At 47.9% G+C, this 10,557-nt stretch overlaps 1 long non-coding RNA gene across 1 annotated transcript; it reads right to left on the reverse strand.

Moving 5' to 3' along the window:
* Positions 1-4,912: 4,912 nt before the first annotated feature.
* LOC124226398 (uncharacterized) lies at positions 4,913-8,807 on the reverse strand. The gene is made up of 4 exons (XR_006885294.1): positions 8,563-8,807; positions 7,794-7,979; positions 6,388-6,550; positions 4,913-5,357 (listed from the first exon to the last, which is right to left on the reverse strand). It is a non-coding gene; the product is annotated as an uncharacterized LOC124226398 (long non-coding RNA).
* Positions 8,808-10,557: the final 1,750 nt, after the last annotated feature.

Below are 10,557 nucleotides of genomic sequence, written 5' to 3' on the forward strand. Positions count from 1 at the left end.
AACACACCCAGAGCAGCCTGTTCTCCTGGAGAGAGCCTTCCCTCAAGGAAACTGTTTTACCTTGGCTTCTACCAGACCATCACTGGCCTGGGGAAAGGAAATACCCTAATCTAGTCCCTCCAACTTTCCATGGGGAGGAAGGGAAATACCCAACTCCTGCTCCCTCGAGCAGTCTCTCACCTAATGAGAAAAAAATCTGAGAAGCACTTGTACAGGTCAAATCCCAGGGTTTCAGGCTCCCTAAAAGCCTGAGATCCAATCATGGAACAACAAAACACTTCTCCTTTCCCCACACCCTCCCATGGCATCAACAGGGCTCCTGGATCAAAACAGGATTTCAACTAAAAGAACTTCCAGTCTCAGACCCAGTTGAAGAAGAAGTATCAAGGGAAACCCAGAGAGAAGAGGGCAGAGAAAATACACAACACAAACCCTGCAAAAATCAAAGGACCCCAGAGGACACAAGAGCTTCTGACACCTGTGGTAAATAGCAAATAGCAAACATGGCTTAACTCCTAGAACATGAAAAACTCACATTAGGGCCGCCCCAGTGACACAGTGGTTAAGTTTGCATGTTCTGCTTCAGCAGCCTGGGGTTTGCCGGTTTGGATCCCAGGTGCGGACCTACACACTGCTTCTCAAGCCATGCTGTGGCAGATGTCCCACACATAAAGTAGAGGACGATGGGCACGGGTGTTAGCTCAGGGCCAGTCTTCCTCAGCACAAGAGGAGGATTGGTGGCAGATGTTAGCTCAGGGTTAATCTTCCTCAAAAAAATAAAAAAATAAAAACTCACAAGAAAGGCCTATTTACCTCAGTTGTTTATATTCAGTACATCACATCCATCTTTCAACTAAACATACAAGCCATACTAAAAGGCAAACCCCCCACAGTTTGAAGAGACAGAGCAAGCATCAGAACTGGGCTGGGATATGACAGAGATTTTGGAATTATTAGACTGGGAATTTAAAATAAGTATAATTAATATGCTAAGGGTTCCAATGGAAAAAGTGGACAACATGCAAGAACTGACAGCCAGCGTAAGCAGAGAGATGAAAAGTCTAAGAAAGAATCAAAAGAAAATGGTAGAAGTAAAAAATATTGTAACAGAAATGGAGAACGCTTTTGATGAGCTTGTGAACAGACTGGACAAGACTGAGCAGAGAATCAAGCAAGACTGAGCTTGAAGATATGTCAAGGGAAACTTCTCAAATTAAAAAACAAGAGAAAAAAGACTGAAGAAAATAGAAAACAATATCTAAGAACTTTGGGACGATTACAAAAGGTGTAACATCTGGGTAAAGAGAATGTAAGAGTAAGGGAGGAAGGAAGGAGCAGAAGAAATACTTGAAATAATAATGAATGAAAACTTGTATTTAACATACATCAAACCACAGATCTGGGAATCTCAGAGAACACCAAGCAGGATAAATACCAAGTGATCAACACCTTCGTATATCATATTCAAACTTCAGAAACTCAAACACAAAGACAAAACCTCGAAAAAAGACAAAGGGGAAAAAAATCATACCCATAGAGAACAAGTACAAGAATTATATGGTATTTTTCCTTAGAAACCATGCAAGCAAGAAGAGAGTAGAGTGAGATATTTAAAGTGTTCAAAGAAAAAAACCCCACTGACCTAGAATTCTGTACCCATTAAATTCCTCCTTAAAAGTGAAGGGAAAATAAAAACTTTCCAAGATAAACAAAAACTGAATTTGTTTCCAGTAGTCCTGCCTTGCAAGAAATGTTAAAAGAAGTTCTTCAGAGAAGGAAAATGCTGTAAGTCAGAAACTCAGGTCTAATAAAGAGAGGAAGAATGCAGAGAAGAAATAAATGAGGTAAAATAAAATATTAGGCTTTTATTTTTCTTATTCTTAATTGATCTAACCAACTCATTTTGTTCAAAATAATATTTGCAAAACTACATTTGGTGATAATAGTTGATGGATAAGTGAGATGTACAAGAGCCATTATATAAGGGAGGGAGGGAGGAATTGGGAAGACAGTGTTATAAGGAAAGTGTGCTAACCATGAAGAAACACAGCGTTATTCCCAAGTGAACTGAGGTTAGTTGTAAATTTATATTGTAAACTCTAGGGAAACCATGTAAAAACTTTAAACAAGAAATATAACTGATACGCTAAAAGAGGAGCTCAGATGCAATGTTCACCAAATAGAGCACATTCTGGGTAAAAGAAAAAAAAAAACACCCAGACTCAACAAATTTAAAACAATAGAAATCATACAAAGTATGTTCTAGGACAAAAAAGGACTTTAACGTAAAAAACAAAAATAGAAAGATAGCTGGAAAATCTCCAAATATTTGGAGATTAAACAACACATGGATCTGTGGAAATTAATAAAAGAAACCTTAACTAATTTGGAGTTGGGAAGGCCGGTAGGGGGAGCTGCCCTGCCCTATCACACAGCCTCAATTACCCCAAACAGGAAGGGGCATACCCTGGAAGCTTTGAGACAAGCAAAACTACTTTACTGCTGAAGGAAGATTTCTCTCCCCACCCAGCAACAGCCCAGCCAATCAGAAATACCGCAGCTCAGCCAATGAGAAACCACTGCTGCCTTGAACTGTTACTTTCCCCCATTAGAACTTCCTTTAGAACAGCCGCCACCGATTCCCTCTTTTTCTCTATAAAAGCAGCTCCCCTACCGCCTTGTTTTCTGGATTTGCCTATGATTCGCCAAAGCATGGACTTCCCGAATTGCAATTCTTTTGGTTATTCCCCAATAAACTAATTCTGAGGGTAAAATAACTGGTGAATTTGCCTTTTAAGTCGACAGATCAAAAAAAGAAGTTTCAAGAGACATGCCAAATATTTTCCACTAAATGAAATTGAATATACAACTTATCAAAACGTGTGGAATGCAGTGAAAGCAGTACCTGGAGGGAAGTTTATAGCATCGAATGCACAGATTATAAAAAAGAAAGATCTGAAACAATAACCTAAGCTAAAGAAAGAAGAGCAATGTAAGCCTAAAGCAAACAGAAGGAAATAATAAAAATTACAGCAGAAATTAATGACGTTAAAAATGGGAAATCGATAGAGAAATCAATAAACCCAAAACTAATTCTTTGAAAAGATCAAAAAAAAAAAAAAAAAAGGATAAACCTCTAGCCAGGCTAACTGGAAAAAAAAAAGAGAGAGAGAGAGAAACACAAATTACTAACACCAGAAATGAGAGAGAGGCTATGATTACCGATCCCCTGAACATTCAAAGAATAATAAAGAAATATTTGAACACGGGAATATCTTCCCTGATGAATTCTTTTGGATTTATAGCAAATCTTGAAATGAACTAACTCAATTCTTTCTCTACACCTTTAACATTTGGCCAAAATGTTAAAACGTTGGCCAAAATATAACCAAAATGTTAATGAGGATATGATTTAGTGTCTAAATCATTTCCAAATAGTAAGACTCTATTATGCATAAATTAGACATCATTAAAATGCAAACTTTTGGGATTCAAAGGACACCATTAAGAATGTGAAAAGATAATCTACAATATAGAGAAAAATTTGCAACTCATATATCAGAAAGAAATATATCTAGAATACAGAAATAACTATAAAAATTTAGCTATAAAAGGACAAATAACCCACATAAAAAATGGGCAAATAAGCTGTATAGACATTTCTCCAAAGAAGATATACAAATAGCCATTAAACACAGGAAAAAATGTCAACATCATTAGCCACCAGAGAAATACAAAGCAAAACCACAATGAGATATCATTTCCCACCCATAGGATGGCTATACTAAAAAAGACAGATGGTAAGTGTTGGTAAGGATGTGGAGAAGCCGGAACCCTCACACACTGCTGGCAGGAATGTAAAATGGTGCAGTAACTTTAGAAAAATGTCTTGCAGATATTCAAATAGTGAAACAGTTACCACATGACCCAAAAATTCCACTCCCAGGTGTACACCCAAACGAAATGAAAGCACGTGTCCACACAAAAATTGTACATGAATGTTCATAGCAGCAATATTCATAAGAGCCAAGAAGTGGAAACAACCCAAATACCCATCAACTGAAGAATGGAGAAATACACTGTGCCACAGCCATCAATGGAATATTATTCGGCAATCAAAAAAAATGAAGTGCTGACACATGCTGCAACATGGATGGACCTTTGAAACCACTATGCTCAGTGAAAGAAGCCAGACACAAAAGGACACATTGTATGATTCCATTTACAGGGAATGTTCAAAATAGGCTAGCCCATAGAAGCAGAAAGTGAATTTGTGTTTGCCTCCACCTTAGGAGTTAGGGGAAATAGGACTGTCTCGTAATAAGGAAGACGTTTCTTTTGGAGGGATGATGGAAAGCTCCTAAAATTGACTGTGGTGATGTTGCACAATTCTGTAAATATAATAATAAAAAAAAATACTGAATTGCACACCTTAAGGTGTGACTTGTATTGTATGTGAACCATATCTCACTAAAGCTGTTATGATGATTAAAAAACTGCATTGTTCATCCTTAAAGTAGAAAGTAATCTCCAGAAGGGAGGACAGAATCTTGTTCACTCACTCGAAAGGATTTGAACTAGGGCAATGAAAATGCAGAGGGATTCTGTTAGTTAACCTTCTAGGTACTAGAACATCCTGAAATATTCATGGGAATTTCCACACTTTAATTAAAAAGAGAAAAAAGGTGGGGCCAGCCCTGTGGCTGAGTGGTTAAGTTCATACGCTCCACTTCCATGGCCTGGGGTTCGCTGGTTTGGATCCTGGGCGTGGACCAACACACCGCTCATCAAGCCATGCTGTGGCGGCGTCCCACATAGAAGACCAAGAAGGACTAGAACTATGATATACAACTATGTACTGGGGCTTTGGGGAGACAAAAAGAGGAAGACTGGCAACAGATGTCAGCTCAGGGCCAATCTTCCTCACCAAAAAGTATACCTTTAAAAAAAAAAAGGCACCTAAAGTTTGAAAAAAACATATTCACAAGTGTCAGGAAAGAATGACCATCTTTCAGGGGGAGGGGAACGCAAGGAAGTCATCAAATGGAAAACAAGTATAAGAGTTTGGATCACATGGATCTGCACCCTGAATATGAAAGTGGACCCACATTTAGTATTGCTCCACCCCCAAAGATGACATTGAAAGCCAAACAGCCCAATTAACAATATCTCTTTCCAAAGCATCGGTTTGTGAAAAACTATTAATAAATATTTTGCAGTCATGAAGAAATGAATCTTCCAGATTCCCAGTTTTAAAACTAAACGTTTCTGAAGATTCCACTTCATAGGCGTTGGAGGGACTCTCCTCCGCGTGGTTGGAGTGGATTCCAGAAGTAACAGATGCCGTCAGGATAAAACTGGAAAGAATCCAACAGTGGTTTGTTTTTCACACGTTGGGGTCTCTCATTTAAGCCACGTGATCTGGTTTTGCCCTTACCATTTCACTGGAACACACCTGACTGCTCGATCCAGCAGAAACCTCCCACTCTTTCAGTTGACCTCTGACTTGTGACCCTTCACCAATTCTTTCTTCACACCTACTTGCTTCAGTGACACCTCATTCCCCTGGATTTTCTACCTCCTATCCGACCTCTGGTTCTCGGCCTCCCGTGTAGGCGCCTCTGCCCTGCCCGTCCTCACACTTTGACCACCAGTGTTTTGAAAATGCTGTATGTTGACTCTCTACAAAAGGCATAAATGTGGATCAGCACAACCAGCAGGCGAAGTAACGAAGGATCATGAAAAATTCAATACAGCGTGAGGTGATATTTCAGGGCTTGCGTCTATTAAAATTCATCAGGCTTTAAGGTACCTTTCATGAGTGATCAAAAACAAAGACAAAGGCATTTCGGATTTGTCAAAAAGGTGTGTACCTCTTCTTGATGTAAACCTCTGTTGTCCCTTCAGTTCACATGGCCATCACCAACCACAATACACTCCCCTGGGTTCACACTGCTCACCAGGGCCAAGGTGGCAGAGGTGCTGGTGCCACAGAAGTCCCGGCTACTTAAGCAGGGGACATCTCCAACTTCTGCCTCCCCTACTTCTGTCCTGGGCAGGTCAGGAGGACCCCACCCCAGCCCAGCCTAGGGGCTCTGAGGTGGCTGTCATGACCTAGTCAAGGTTTTAAGGACTTTGGGAGCCTAGGATCACCAAGTACAAATGCATAAAGAAGGGACCCTCTATGAACATTATGACCCTATCCAGGAACATCCTTGACACTAAAAAGGAAGGATGTTGTTTCCACAATAAAGGACAGACCATCCCACAGAACAGCATTTGCCAAGCTGCCCCTGACATGTGTGTGTACACAACATAGAAATCACATTCACCTCCACCTTTCTGAGGGGTTTCCTCCTCTCTAAATGGAGATGATGAGAAACTTACCTCCCAGGGGTGTGGTGAGAATTCAACACGGAGAAACTGTTGAATCCAGCCCCAGCACAGAGTGAGAGGGAAGAAGTGTCAGCTGCTGGATTCTCACACACACGCCTCCTCCTGGCCTTAATCTGGGCACTGCCCTCCATCAGGGAAGACTGCACGGGCCAGCCTGGAACAGAGCCTGGCTGTGGGAACCAGGTCTTGGAGTGCCCCAGTGGGCACACTGGGTCACAGGGCAGGGGTATGGCCCTGCATCTGCCACCAGGGGTCCCACGGCTTCATCTGTCCAAGGCAGCTGGGGTCCATTCTGCCCACCCACCTGAGCACTGACCTGCTTCATACCAAGCACAGCGCTGGGCGGCCATGGTCGGGAGCAAGACAGCTCCTGCCACCCGGGAACGTCAGACCCAGGGAAGGGAGAAACCATGATGGCCTCGGATAACCAGTGATCACTGATCTAGAGCTTCTCATAGAGGTTTAAATAGAAATATAAAGAAGCAGGGCATTTGAAACATAGTCAACAGAAACTGGAAAAAAAAATGAAATCATCTAGCTAAATGAGCATGGGGGAAGCATCTGCTTGTGGAAATTTTGGCAGGACGCTCATGAGCTGTGAAGGCTGCCGGCTGACTGTGTAGCAGAGGCAGCAGAGCAGAACCACTGTGTGAGGGAACCAAGGGCAGTGGCGGGAAAACTCCACCCAGAGCAGGGCTGTCACTACCAGTCCCTCAAATTACCTGTTGTAGAATCTGACCGTCACCCAACATCTCCCCTGAAGGGTCATTTTATTCACGGAGACCCATGTGAGCACCACGTGCTTTGAGCTCTGGAACAGCAAGATGTCAACTGGCCCACACCTATCAGGACCCGGCCTTGGTCCTGCTACCTTGCGGGTACCCCGATGTCAACTAGGATGCCCACCTTGATCTGCCTAAAGCCCATAGTGACGGTAGCAGTGGAGGTGAAACCTTTAATGATGGGGCAGGAGATGAAGTCCAGCAGGAACCCTGGGCAGCCAAGAGGGAATACTGAGTTGGTCACAGCTCTGTCTGGTTCCAGAGGACATGGGTGGATGTGGGCTGGGAGAAGTTGTGTGGGTGGGACTGGGGCTAAGGACTGGTGGTGACACGCTCTGTTTGGGCTGGTTTGGAGAGCAGGAAAGGCATGCTAGGTTCTGAGGCTCTGGGCATTTCTCCAAGTGTCCTGGCATCTAAGCAGGATAGGGGAGGGCTGAGGGCATGCCCCTCACAACATACACACACACACACACACACACACACACACAGCACTTGGTATGCAAAGAAGGAAATGCTAACAGCAGGAGCATCCCCAGGAGGCAGGGGCCTGGGAACCCCACGAAGAGCAGAAGTGCAGCCCACCTCCCCCACAGCAGGAAGGCCCGAGAGACTCACCCAAGCACAGGAACCCCACGGCTAACTGCACGCAGCCCCACAGGAAGGCAGCAGCTCAGCACAGTGGGGCTCATGGGAAGCGTAGGAGACCAGGAGGGACATGATGGCCGTGGGACCCAGTCACATGCCAGGAGGCGACCAGGAAGAAATACATGAAGCACCCGTGAAGGCAGAGTAGAGGTTGTACTGTCGGGGAGAGAGAGTGATGAGCACCCAGGAGGCAGGCAGCATGCCCTTGGTGTCCCTGATGTAGACGTCTGAGCACAGGGGTCTGTGTGTCCACTGTGTACTGTGACCACACCAGCGCACACAGGCAGGGTAACTGCTCACCCTCTGTTATCCATGGGTGTGACCTGCTATGATCAGGGGACCTCTTTTCTACCCACACCCACAGGGGCCTGAGGTGCTACCTGTGGGAGAACAAAGACCTGTGTGCTTCTGTGTGGGTCTGCGAGCCTGAGGAAGTGTTCTTAGGGTTACAGTGAGTCACCCTGGTGGCCCCATCACACAATCCAGAACTAGCCTAGTGCATGAGTGTGACAAGTATGACAAGAGTAGTTACAGGGGTCTGTGTCCACCCAAAGGCAGTCACATGCTCTCGATTGTAAACCAAGTCTTCCTGGTTCCCTTGGGGCTGGATCCCTGGGTGCCCCACTGTCTGGAGGGGATACTGTGAATTTCTACTCTGCTTCTGGGTAGTCGCTGAGGCCCAGAGAGGGGTCAGGGCCTGGGGAGGGGATGCAGCCCGCAGCAGGGGCAGACATCTCACCTGGGGTGGGAGTCAGGCCACCTCAGCACAGGCCAGTGCCTGGGAGATGACCTGGAGCCTGACAGAGCCTGAGGATGAAGTCCATCTTCAGCCACTGAAGGGAGGAGTCGGGCAGCCAGGCCAGGATGGGCAGCCTCCTCTGCACAGCCACAGGGGGCAGCATTGGGTTTGTGAGGCCATGAAGACACCTGAGGGCCTGGCCTGATCCAGCACCTCCACAGAAGAAGTCACGCAGGGTGGGCCTGGGGGCAACACAGACCAGCAGTCAGGGTCCAGGCTTCAGAGAACCCAGCAATGGGGGGGCGAGGGGGAGGTGCAGGGACATCAGGAAATACACAATCTGTTTCCCCTCCAGGAGGTCTTAGCAAGATGGGTTAAATCACTACCCCACCCCCCAGAGTTAGCCAACAACCTGTGCAGAGCGGGCCTCAACTAGAGGTGGAGTTAATGCCCTACCCCACACTGCTCTCCCTGAATCGCACCTGCCCGAACCCTAGGGGCCTTCTCTCCTTCCATCAGTGCTTGCCAGGAAAAATATGATAAAGGATTTCTCAAGAACAAGTCTAAACACTCATTAGACTCGAGGTTTCTCCTCCCTGGAGAATCTGTTTGCTTTTTTTTTCCTCCTCAGCAAATTTAAGGGGAAGCAGTGCAGAAAGCAGGGTCCAGGGGGCACCCTCATCTGGATGGCCGGGGGACTGTGTGTGTGTGTCGGGGGACTGGAGGCTCTGAGGGTCCCGGGACTTTCTAAGCGCACACCGCGGGGGTGCTCCACCCTCTGAAGGGGAAGCAGCGCTGGAGGGCGGTGTCTCTCATCCTGAGGCCGCGCCTTACCCCAGCTCCCACCTGTGGCATTCACATCCCGAGAGGAGCCCCAGGGGTTCTAGCTGGTTCTGGGAGAACTTCATAAGCACCTCGGTTAATTCAGGGTGAGCAGCATCTTCTATGATCCTGGCACCCCCTGCGCTGCAGTCGGCCCCAGGTCACCCCTCAGGCCCAGCCCTGGAGAGACTACTCCTGGCAGAACCCAGCCCCACCCCGAAGCCGCTTGCCCCGAATCCTCCTAGGGTCTAAGGGTGGGGACACCACGCCGGCTAACGGTCTGCGGCGGGCCGGCTCCAGCAAGGCCTGGGTCCGAGGTACCCGGGTGGGGACGAGCTGCGTGGAGAATGGGGGTCCTCGCGGGAGCGCCCGACCTTCACACCCCGCGGCGCCCCCGGCATCGGCCTCCCCGCCGCCACCCTTCGCGTCCTCAGCAGCCCTCCCGCCCCGGGCCCCAACCCCCCGCCGCCCGCCAACCGCCGCTGACTCACCTGGAGCCACAGCTCCCGGCGTCTTAAGACAGCCGTGGCCGGGCGCACCGAACCTCAGGAGGCGGGGCGAGGGCGGGGCCCGCGCGAACCTGGCCGCGGGGCGGGGCCAGGGCCGAGAGCAGCCTCCGGGCGTCACCTGTGGCCGGCCTGCTAGGCGCGGCGGGCCCTCGGGATCGTGCTGCTGATCCTCGGTGAATGCCACCAGCCCACCCGCCGCCACCCTTGGCACCACCCCTCCACCGCCGCCGTTTGTCGCCCCCAGAAGCGGCCCCAGGTCCCTCTTCACCAGCGGTCAGTGCTAACCCCAGCGTGCCCTGCAGCCCCCACTGCTATTCCCTCCTGGTCTCCCCTCTCTGCTACCCCCAGACTCTTCGTGGTCGGCTTCTTGGAGAGGGAGACAGGGGCAGCCTCGCCCACCGCGGAATCTACAAGGGTCGGCCTCAGCATTCAGCACCCTACTTGTGCCCTCGGCTCTGAACCTGCACCCCTACTGGTGCCCAGGGCAGCCAGGGCTAACCTTGCAGACCCCCAGCTTGGCAGGTTGGACTTTCCAGAACTCAGGGATCCACAGATCCCAGAGCGGATGCTGGACGAGGGGCTAGTGCCCTAGTCCCAAGAGACCAGCCAGGATCAGGCTCAGGAAAGAGCTGAATGACAGCTGGTATTATTTTGGTAGTGGTGG

This window comes from Equus quagga, chromosome 15 (genome assembly GCF_021613505.1).
Source record: "Equus quagga isolate Etosha38 chromosome 15, UCLA_HA_Equagga_1.0, whole genome shotgun sequence".
Taxonomy (NCBI): Eukaryota; Metazoa; Chordata; class Mammalia; order Perissodactyla; family Equidae; genus Equus; species Equus quagga.